Consider the following 12,500-nt stretch of genomic DNA (forward strand, 5'->3'; position numbering starts at 1 on the left):
ACTATTATTTTTACTATTACTAATAATATTACTCCTACTACAACTACTATTACTATGACTATTACTATTACTATTACTATTACTATTACTATAACTATTACTATTACTATTACTATTACTACTACTATTACTATTACCACAATATTATTTCTTATCATAGCACTGATAAAAAATAACGATAATGAACCCACAATACAAAAAAAAAAAAAAATTCTTGAAAGTTTATGCAAATGAAAAGGTGAAAAAAAATCGTGTGAAAAAAAAAACGAAATAAACATGCATAGATAAACAAATCAAGTAAACAAGACTGAATAAACAACATGAAATCTTCGTTTACTCTGACGTGGGATGGATAATGATGTATACGATTTGGATTCAGGTGATGATGATGATGATGATGGTGATGATGATGGTGATGATGATGATGATGGGGATGATGATGATGATGATGCTGATGGGGATGATAATAATGGTGATGTTGGGGATGGTAATGATGATGATGGTGATGATGATGGTGATGATGGGGATGGGGATGGTAATGATGATGATGGGGATGGGGATGGTAATGATGATGATGGTGATGAGAATGATGATGATGGGGATGGTAATGATGACGATAATGATGATGGTGGTGGTTATGATAAGCGGTGATAATGATGATAATGGTGATGATAATCATAATGAAAAAGGTGATGATCGTGATGTTGGAAGAGGTGATGATGATTATGGTGATGGTGATGATAATGATTTTAATGGTGATAATGATTATAATGGTGATGGTAATGATGGTGATAATGATGATCCCGATGATGTTTCTGTTATTAATGATAATGATAGTGATGATTGTGATGATAATGATTATAGTGATAATGATAATGGTGATGCAGATGACGTTCATGGCAATAAAGATAATGATGACTGTGATGATAATGATGGCTGTGTTGATAATGATGACTGTGATGGGGTTTCTTGATAATTGTGAAGATGAAAATGATAATGGTGATCATGAGTGTAATGGTAACAGTGATGGTGATGATGATGATGGTGATATGTATTGTGCTTCACCGATAAGGGTGATGTTGATAACGGTGTTGACAATGAAAGTGGTCGATGGTGTTTATGATGATGATAGTGATGGTGATGATGATGATGGTGATGAAGATAATGATGATGACGATGAAGATGATGATGACAGTGATGATGATGATGATGGTAATGAAGATAATGATGGTAATGATGATGATAATGATGAAGATGATAATAATAGTGATGGTAATGATGATGATGATAGTGATGGTAATGATGATAGTGTTACGATTCTGTTGGTGATAATTATAATTTTGATAGTGGCGATGATGGTGATGATTACATCTTAATTAGTTAATGATAATGGCAATTGCACCTTATCACGATAATGAAGGTGATTATTACACCCTATTATGATAATGATAGTGATATTTATAAGTTATTATGATAATGATAGTGACATTTATAGGTTATTATGATAATGATAGTGACATTTATAGGTTATTATGATAATGATAGTGACATTTATAGGTTATTATGATAATGATATTGACATTTATAGGTTATTATGATAATGATAGTGACATTTATAAGTTATTATGATAATGATAGTGACATAAGTTATTATGATAATGATAGTGACATTTATAAGTTATTATGATAATGATACTGACATTTATAAGTTATTATGATAATGATAGTGACATTTATAAGTTATTATGATAATGATAGTGACATGTATGAGTTATTATGATAATGATAGTGACATTTATAAGTTATTATGATAATGATAGTGACATTTATAAGTTATTATGATAATGATAGTGACATTTATAAGTTATTATGATAATGATAGTGACATTTATAAGTTATTATGATAATGATAGTGACATTATAAAGTTATTATGATAATGATAGTGACATTTGTAAGTTATTATGATAATGATAGTGACATTTATAAGTTATTATGATAATGATAGTGACATTTATAAGTTATTATGATAATGATAGTGACATTTATAAGTTATTATGATAATGATAGTGACATAAGTTATGATAATGATAGTGACATTTATAAGTTATTATGATAATGATAGTGACATTTATAAGTTATTATGATAATGATAGTGACATTTATAAGTTATTATGATAATGATAGTGACATTTATAAGTTATGATAATGATAGTGACATTTATAAGTTATTATGATAATGATAGTGACATTTATAAGTTATTATGATAATGATAGTGACATTTATAAGTTATGATAATGATAGTGACATTTATAAGTTATTATGATAATGATAGTGACATTTATAAGTTATTATGATAATGATAGTGACATTTATAAGTTATTATGATAATGATAGTGACATTTATAAGTTATTATGATAATGATCATGATAGTTGCACTTTATTATGATAATTTTGATGCTAATTACACCTTACTATGACAGTGAAGTTGATAATTCCATCTTATTATGATAATTAAGGTGATAATTACATGTAATTATGAAGATACGATATCCAAAGGCGTCATTTATATCCCTTTCTATTTATTACAAATTATTTATTTTTATTTTCATTTATTTATATATTTATTCTTATTTTAATTATTCATTTTTATTTTTATTTTTATTTTTATTTATTTATTTATTTTTTTTTTTTATTTATTTTTTACTGGGGAAAGGAAGAAGAGGAAAAAGAAAAATGGAAATGAAAGTGAAAATACAGAAGAGAGAGAAGGAAAAAGTGAATGATGATAGGGAGGAGGAAGGAAAGAATAATGAGAAAAGGAAGAGAAAATCCAAGAAAAGATGAAAGGAGAGAGAAGGAAAACGAAGAAGAAGAATGAAAATAAAGAAGAAATAACAAAAAAAGGAGAGGGAAAAGACTGAAAAAGAAGGATAAGAATAAGAAAAGATATGATGAGAAACAAAAAAGAAAAAAGGGAAAAGACGAAGAAGAAGAAAATACGAAAAAACGAAGAAAACGAAGAAAAAATAAGAAGAAATGGCGAAGAAAAAAAAACGAAAAAAAGAAAAAGACGAAGAAAAACAACAAGAATAAAAGATGAAGAAATAGGAAAAGAAGGAAGAAAATTAAGAATAAGAAGAGGACAGAGAAGTGAAATGATAAAGAAAAGTGAAAAGGAGAAGAAAAAGATGAAGAAAACGAAGAATGGGAATGATAAGAAGACGAGAGAAATGAAATAATATGAAAAAGGCAAAAAAAAAAGATAAAAAAAAAAGAAAGACGAAGAATAAAAGGACCAAGAAAATGAAGAAAAAGAGAAAAAAAAACAAAGAAAAAAAGAAGAAAAAGAAAGAAGAAAAATACGAAAATAAAACAAGAAAAGAAAAAAAAGTAATAAAAATTAAGTAAAATCCAAAAAAAAAAAGAAAAAGAAAAAGAGAAAAAAAAAACAAGAATAATAAAAAAGAAAAAAAATCAGCCGACGAAAGAGAAAGAGAAATAAAGAGGGGAGAAGGAGAGGCAGGTGGGAGCAGGTGGAGTTACCTTGAGAGTACAATAACCCCGCGTCGATCCCTCCCGAGGTTGGAGGTGTGGGTGGAGGGCCCGGCGGAGGGGGGGAGGGGGAGGGAGGGCATGGCGGAGGGAGAGGGAGGGCCCGGCGGAGGGGGGAGGGGGGGAGGATGAGGGGAGGGAGAGAGAGGGAAGGAGGGGGAGGAGAGGGGGGAGGATGGTGGGAGGGGGAGGGAGAGGATGGGGAGTGAGGGAGAGAGGGTGAAAGGGGGAGAAAGGGGAAGAAAAAGAAAAAAAGAAGACAGGAAGCGAGGAAGGAAAGAAGATAGGAAGCCAGGAAGAAAGGAAAGAACGAAGGAAGGAAAGAACAAAGGAAGGAAGGAGAAAAGGGGTAGGAAAGGAAGAGGAAGAAACCAGGACACACATAATTGTGGTGGGGAAGGAAAGTGCAGAGCCGGGCTAGGGTGTCGGGAGGGCAGGGAGCAGGTGGGGTTTGGAATGGGGAAGAGAGAGGAAGGGGGATAAGGGATAAAGTGGGGGAAGAGAGAATGGCCGAGCGTAAGGGAATGGAGGGCAGAGGGCAGGGTGGTTGGGCGGGGGGGGGGGGAAAGGGGATGGAACGAAGGAAGGGGAAAGGGGGTTGGGGAAGGAAGGGAAGGGAGGGGAGGGAAGGGAATGGAACGAAGGAAAGGGAAAGGGAGGGAAGGAAAGAGGGGGTTTGGGAAGGAAGGAAGGTTGGGGAAGGAAGGGGAGGGAAGAGAAGGGGAGTGGGGGAAGGAAAGGAAGGGAAAAGGGAGAGAATATAGGGTGGAGAGGGACGTGGGTTGGCGGTGGATAAAGGGTGAGGGGGTAGGGATAGGAGGGGGTGAAGGAGGAGAGGAATGGGTGGTGGGTGCGGGGGAGAGGGAGAGGGAGGGGGAGAGGGGAGAAGAGGGAAGAGGAAGCCGGGAAACGATTGAGGGAGAGGGAGAGGGAGGGTGTAGTTGGAGGAAGAGGAGGGAGAGAAGGCGGGAGGGAGTTGGGGGAGAGGGGGGTGGGAGTGGAGGTAGAGGGGGTGGGGTCCAGAAGCTGCCTTGCGGGGGACGGAGCGAGGGTCAGAGGGGTCATCGCTTGACCTGGCCGCTTGCTGTGGGGGTCGTGTTGATGAGGTCTGATGAAGAGAGAGAGAGGGAGAGAGAGAGAGAGAGAGAGAGAGAGAGAGAGAGGGAGAGAGAGAGGAGAGGGAGAGGGAGAGGAGGGAGGGAGGAAGAGAGAGAGGAGGGAGAGAGAGGGAGAGAGAGAGGGAGAGAGAGGGAGAGAGAGAAAGTTTAAAGTTTAAAGTTTGGTTTAGATTCCATTTGATACAATGGATATTCTTGGTGTGATATACTGAAAGGAGGGAGGGAGGGTGAGAGAGAGAGAGAGAGAGAGAGGGAGAGGGAGAGGGAGAGGGAGAGGAGGGAGGGAGAGGAGGGAGGGAGAGGAGGGAGAGAGAGAGGAGAGAGGGAGAGGAGGGAGGGAGAGGAGGGAGGGAGAGGAGGGAGGGAGAGGAGGGAGGGAGGAAGGGAGAGAGAGGGAGAGAGAGGGAGAGAGAGGGAGAGAGAGGAGGGAGGGAGAGAGAGAGAGAGAGAGAGAGAGAGAGAGAGAGAGAGAGAGAGAGAGAGAGAGAGAGAGAGATGGAAAGGGATGGGATGGAGAGAGGAATGGAGGATTAAGATTAGGAAAAAAAGTGAAACAGAGACAGAGAAACATAGATTAAGAAACAAGAAGAGGGAATGGGAGAGAAAGAGCAGGAGGAGCAAAAGAAAGAGCAAGAGAGCGAAACAAGAATGAAAGACAGAAAAAAGAGAGGAAGAAGAAGAATTGCTGAAGAGAGACGAGAAAAAAAACAAGAGATAAACACGATAAGAGGATAAGAAGGCTAATTTGGAAGACACTAAGATGCGAAGATGGAAGAAGAAGAAGAGGAGGGGGAGGAGGAAGAGGAGAGGAGAGGAGAGGAGAGGAGAGGAGAAGAGAGGAGAGGAGAAGAGAGGAGAGGAAGAAGGAGAAGGAGGAGGAGAAGAAGAAGAAGAAGAAGAAAGAGAAAGAGAAAGAAAAACAAGGAGAAGGAGGAGCAAAAGAAAGCTAAGGAGAAGCAGAAGGAGAAGGAGATAAAAAAGAGAAAAAGAGAAAATTGAAAGAATGAAAGACGAAAGACGAAAATCAAAAAAGCGAAGAGAACTCAAGAAAAAAGGAAACAAAAGAAAAGTGGACGAAGGAAGGGCGTAACAAGAAGCAAATAGAGAATAAAAAAAAGACAAAGCAAGATAGAGAGGAAAATGATGAAGGAAGAGGGAGGCGCAGAAAAGATAAATAGAGGAGGTGGAAGAAGTGAGAATAAAGATAAAGGAGAAAAGGGTAAATGAGGAGCGAATGGGAGAATAAAAAAGGAAATAGAAGAAAAAAGGAAGAACCGATAGAAAGAGAGAAAGAGACAGAGAAGGAGAGACGAAGAGATAAAAAGATAAAAAATGTGAATAAAAAAATCAAGTAAAAAAGGAGAAAGACAAAAAGACAAAGGGAAAACGATAAAGAGAAGGAGAGAGAAAGGAAAGGAGAGAAAGATAGTGCAAAAGAGAAGGAAAAGGTGTGAGAGAAAAAAAAGAGAATGAGAGAAAGAAAGAACGAAAGATAAAAAAAAAAACAAGAAAAAAATATAAAAGAGAAAAAGAGAAGCACAAAAAAATACAGAAAGAAAAGGATAAACACAATAAAGACAAATAAATAAAAAGGCAAAAAGGAAAGAGAAAGAGAGAATAAAAAATGACAAAATATAGCGACGCTCGAGTTCCCGGATGAAGCCAGCGAAGAAGAGGAAATGAGAGAAATCGAACGAAAATGGAAAGAGATGGAGGGATAAACCAGAAAAAAAAGAAAGCAGAGGATGACAAAAGGGAATAAGTAGAGGAAAGAAAGAAAGAAAAGGGGAGTTTTGGGGGTGAGAGGAGATAGGGAAAGGTAGAAAATGTAGAGAGATAAGTAGATGTGTATATATATGTATAAATATATATATATATATATATATATATATATATTATATTATATATCTATTATATATATATATATATATATATATATATATTATATATATATATATATATATATATAATATATATATTATATATAATATAATATATATATATATATATAATATATATATATATATAAAGACACACACAAATGATGACCATGATATAATAAAAGAGTAATTACGTTCGTGATAATGAACTTAATAAGGACAGTAATGATAATTATAAAATCAGTACTGCTAATAATATTGATGATAACAATGATAACAAAAACAATGTCATTATATGCATATAGATATATATTGTGATGGTAAGGATGATGATAATAATAATGAAATACTTCTACTACTGCTACTACTACTACTACTACTATTACTACTACTACTACTACTACTACTACTACTACTACTACTACTACTACTACTATCAATAATAATGATAATGATAATAATGATGATGATACTGTTAATAATAATAATAATAATGATAATGACAATTATATTGATAATGATAATAATGATTATGATAATGATAGTACTACTGCTACTACTACTAATGATAATAATAACAATGATAAGGATATTTACGCAAATAAAAGTAATAATAATATTGATAATAGAAGCATTAATAATGATAATAACAATAAATATACTAATGTTAATACTGCAGCTAATGACGATAATGATAAACTAACAACAGCAACAACAATTTTGGAATTTGCAGGAATCACCATGCCTGGGAGGAAAGATAGAAAAGCAATTTGAAAGGAGATTGAAAATCGAACATTGCTTGAGCCGAAAAGACACGTTGATTAGAATGAAAATTGAAAGTCGGATTTTTTTTATTTTTTTTTTTTTTATTATTCGAAGTAGAGTATCTCAAGCTGAAAATAGAGGCTTGGGCGGAAAGGGCAATCAGAAGAGAAAAATAAAAGAAGGAAGGGAGAAATAGTTGTGGAGAATAATGATAAGAATGGGAGGGGAGGAAGAGGAAGAAGAAGAGGATGACAATGAGTGATAATTATGTTGATCGTGATTATTGTGGTGAACTTTAATAGCAATTGTGATAAAGATGATAATGATAGCGATGGAATAGGAATAACGAAAAGGAAAAAAAATGAGAGCAAGTGAAAATAAAAACAGGTCACAACAACTTATGATAATTTGAGATTATTCGTAGTGGAAATTGTGACAGAAGAAATAATTGGTGGACCGAAAAGCAAAACGTACGATGATAAAGACGGACTTGGAAGATCTGGAGGAAAAGAGAGAGCGAGAGATGTAAGAGAAAGAAAATAGAGCATTAAATGTACTCGGGTATGATTCTTCTCTCTCTCTCTCTCTCTCTCTCTCTCTCTCTCTCTCTCTCTCTCTCTCTACATCTCTCTCCATCTATTTCTCTCTCTCTCTCTCTCTCTCTCTCTCTCTCTCTCTCTCTTTCTTCTCTCTCTCTCAAACTTTCCCTTTCCCTCCTTCTTCCTCTCTCTCTTTCCCTTCTATCCTTCTCCTTCTCTCTCTGTTTCCGTCTCCGTCATCCCTCCATCTCTTCCCCAGTATTCTCCTCCCTCTCTCCCTCCCTTCCATAATCTCCTTCTCTAGTCTCTCACTTTCTCTCCTCGTCTTCCCTCCCCCACTTCGTATATTTGCAAAGCAGGTACGAAGGAGAACTGGTGCACCTGCATCCTCCCCCCCCCTTTGCAACCCTTCTCCCCCTCTGCCCCCTCTCCCCTCCCTGACCCACCTTCCTTGCAGCCTCCCTTCTCTCTCTTCCTCCTCTACCCCCTCTATGCTTTGCAACCTCCCTAACCCTCTTTGCAAGGTTTCCCCCTCATTCCCTTGCAACCTTTTCCTTTGCAATATCCCCTCCCCCTTCTTTCCTCTCTTTGCAACATCCCCTTCCCTTCTTTGCAACATCCCCTCCCCCTTCTTTCCTCTCTTTGCAACATCCCTCCTTCCTCACAACAGTCTGCCTCCTTGCAACCTCCCTCCCTTTCTGCTCTCTCCCTGTCTCTCTGCTGCCCTCCCCCTCTCCCCCATCTTTACAGCCTCTTCCCCCACCCCCTCTTCTGCTCTCTCCCTACCCCATCTCCTCACCAACCTTCCCCCTCCCTCCCCTTCCTTGCAACCTCCCTACCGCTCTTTCTGCTCTCTCCCTGTCTCCCTGCCCTCACCCCCAACGCCCCCCTCGTTCCTCCCTGTCTCCCCTGCCCTCACCCCCACCCTCTTTCGTTCCTCCCTGTCTCCCCTGCCCTCACCCCACCCCCCCTCCCCCAGTATGAGACTAGCGAACCGGTACATCTGCTCAGGTGGTTCAGGAGCCCAGGTGAGGTGAGGGCCTTGGCTTCGTTACCTGTGTTTTGTGACGCGAACTTTGGCTCGAAAAGTTTTTTTTTTTCGATCTTTTTTCTTCTGTTTTTTTTTTTTTTTTTTTTTTTTTTTTGTATTTTGTCTTGTTTTTTTGTTTTTTTTGTTTTTTTTGTTTTCTCGCCTTGTTGTTTGTTTTTGTTGTTTATTTTGTGTTTTTTTCTTTACTTGTTTTACTTGTTATTTTTTTCCTGTTTTGTTGTTGTTTTCTGGCCTTGTTTTTTTTTTCTTTTTCTTTTTTTCGTGACTTGGTGTTACTGTTTTATGTTTTATTTCCCGAATTGTGTTTTTTTAATGTTTGGTTTCCATCCATCCTTTTCGTTCTTGTTTTTTTCTGTTTTTTTTTTTCTCTTTCTTTATTGGTTGGTTTTGTTTTCTTTATTTTTTCTCTTATTTTATCTTATTTCTCGTATTTTCTCTCCTCCGCGTCTCTCCCTGTTTCCGTCTCCGTTTCTTTTCCTCCTTTTCTCCTTTCGTTTCTTCCACTTCTTTCTTCCTCCTCTTTCTCCTCATAATCCAGGAGGAGGAGAATAATGATGATGATGATGATGATGATGATGGTGGTGGTGGTGATGGTGATGATGATGATGATGATGATGATGATGATGATGATGATGGTGGTGATGGTGGTGGTGGTGATGGTGATGATGATGATGATGATGATGGTGATGATGATGGTGGTGATGATGATGGTGGTGGTGATGGTGATGATGATGATGATGATGGTGGTGGTGGTGATGATGATGGTGGTGATGGTGATGGTGATGATGGTGGTGGTGATGGTGATGGTGATGATGATGGTGGTGGTGGTGATGATGGTGGTGGTGATGGTGGTGGTGGTGGTGGTGATGGTGATGATGATGGTGTGATGGTGATGGTGATGATGATGATGGTGATGATGATGGTGGTGGTGTTGGTGATGATGATGATGATGGTGGTGATGGTGATGGTGGTGGTGATGGTGATGATGATGATGATGGTGGTGATGGTGATGGTGGTGGTGATGGTGATGGTGGTGGTGGTGGTGGTGATGGTGATGATGATGGTGGTGGTGATGGTGATGATGGTGATGGTGATGATGATGATGATGATGGTGGTGATGGTGATGGTGATGATGATGATGGTGGTGGTGGTGATGGTGATGATGATGTGGTGGTGGTGATGGTGATGATGATGGTGGTGGTGGTGATGGTGATGATGATGGTGGTGGTGGTGGTGGTGGTGGTGATGGTGATAAAAGGATGAGGAGGAGAAGGAAGAAGAAAAAGAAGAAAGAGATATAAGGAAACAATAAACAAAATATGCGAAAACATATAGACGAAAACAAAGAAAAAAGAAGGATGGGGAAGGAAAAAGAAGAGGAGGAAGTAGGAAGAAGAAGAGGAGGAAGGAAAAAGAGGAGGAGGAAGAGGAAGAGGAGGAAGAGGAAGAAGAGGAAGAGGAAGAAGGAAGGGCAGGACGTGTTCGAAGGAGTGAAGGACGCGTAGGAAGTTCCGGTTAAGGAGGCAGCGGCGGAGGATCTCAAGGGGGGGAGGGAGGGAGGAGGGGGGGGGCGTCTGACAGTCATCCTGGCCTGCTTTCGCTTCTCTCCTGTCTTTTGTTTGTTTGTTTTGGTCTCTTTCTTTCTTTCTCTCCTGTTTTTCGTTCTTTCTGTCTCTCTCTCTCTCTCTTCCTCTCTCTCTCTCTCTCCCTCCCTCCCTCCCTCTCTCTCTCTCCCTCCCTCTCCCTCTCCCTTCCCCTTCCCCCCTTTCCTACCTTCTCTTTCCTTTCCTCTCCCTCTTTTCCTCTCCATCCTCTCCCCGCTCTTTCTCTCTCTCTCCTTCATTCTCCTTCCCAGTCTCTCTTCTTTCCTTCCATCTTTTTTTAATTCTTCGGATTTTTTTCCCATTCCTTTGTGTGCTTATTATCGCGTGTTATCTCAATCCCTCTTTCATTTGGTGTTGCTCTTTCTTTTTCTGGTTTTGTTAGTTCATTCATACATTTTTTTTTTGCGTTTTATGTTGTGTTTATTCGTTATTGTGTTTTCTTCTTTGTTTTTGCTTTTTTGTTTTGTTTTATTGTTATTTGTCTTTTCGTTAAGTCTGGTTTATTTTCGTATTTGTGAGGGGACGTGGAGGGGGAGAGGGGAGGGTGGAGGAGGAGGAGGGGAATTGGGAGGGGAAAAAGGAGAAAAAAGAAGAAAAAGAAGAAAAACAAGAAAAAGAAGAAGGTAGAAGGAGAAGGAGAATAATAATAATGATAATAATAATAATAATAATAATAATAATAATAATGATAATAATGATAAGAGGAAGAAGAAGAAAAAGAAGAAAAAGAAGAAGAAGAAGAAGGAGAAGAAGAAGAGAGGAAGAGAAGAAGAGGAGAGGAGAGGAAAGTAAAGTGTAGGAAAGGAGGAGGAGAAAGAGAAAGCTGTATCAAGAAGGGAAAGAGGAAAAGAAAGATGAGTAAAAAAAGAGAGAGAAAAAAAAATTGTCTTTCCTATGTCACCATATTTGTCAACGAAATATACTATACACCATACATCCTTCAGAACGAACTACGAGTCACACACCATACACATTGCACCATAAATGCAACATTAACCCTCCCCCCTCTTACTGTATTCTTTTACTTCACATATATATCCACTTTCCATGTCCGCCTTCACTATACTGACATATGCCCAGGTTAAGTTCGCTTCACCATTTTCGTGCATTATGATCACTATCTTTTCCCTTGTCACGTGGCTGCTTGACACACTGATTGACCAGGAAGAGAAACCGAGGGCGGAGGAAAGTTGTTTCTCTCTCTTTCTTTTTCTTTCTTTCATTCTTTCTCTCTCTGTCTTTCTTTCATTCTCTTTTTCTTTCTCTCTCGTTCTCTCTCTCTCTCTCTCTCTCTCTCTCTCTCTCTCTCTCTCTCTCTCTCTCTCTCTCTCTCTCTCTCTCTCTCTCTCCCTCTGAGTAAATGAAAGAAGCGTAAACAAGCATTATTAAGACAACGCTGGCCGAGCGTGCAAACAGGAGAGAGAGACCTGCGCGAGTGTTGAATAAAGGAAAGGTGATTTGTGTTTTATTCCACTCGAGATAAATAAAGGGCATTGGCGCAGAAACCCCAGCCTACCGAAATCGGCCTCCCGAAATCGGCCTCCCGAAATCGGCCTCCCGAAATCGGCCTCCCGAAATCGGCCTCCCGAAATCAGCCTCCCGAAATCGGCCTCCCGAAATCAGCTTCCCGAAATCAGCCTCCCGAAATCGGCCTCCCGAAATCAGCCTTCCCGAAATCGGCCTCCCGAAATCGGCCTCCCGAAATCGGCCTCCCGAAATCGGCCTCCCGAAATCGGCCTCCCGAAATCGGCCTCCCGAAATCAGCTTCCCGAAATCAGCTTCCCGAAATCAGCCTCCCGAAATCGGCCTCCCGAAATCGGCCTCCCGAAATCGGCCTCCCGAAATCGGCCTCCCGAAATCGGCCTCCCGAAATCGGCCTCCCGAAATCAGCCTCCCGAAATCGGCCTCCCGAAATCGGCCTCCCGAAATCAGCCTCCCGAAATTGACACAGCCTCGCCCGCAGAAGCTCCGGGATGCCACACTCGACG

This window comes from Penaeus monodon, chromosome 41, assembly GCF_015228065.2.
Source record: "Penaeus monodon isolate SGIC_2016 chromosome 41, NSTDA_Pmon_1, whole genome shotgun sequence".
Taxonomy (NCBI): domain Eukaryota; kingdom Metazoa; phylum Arthropoda; class Malacostraca; order Decapoda; family Penaeidae; genus Penaeus; species Penaeus monodon.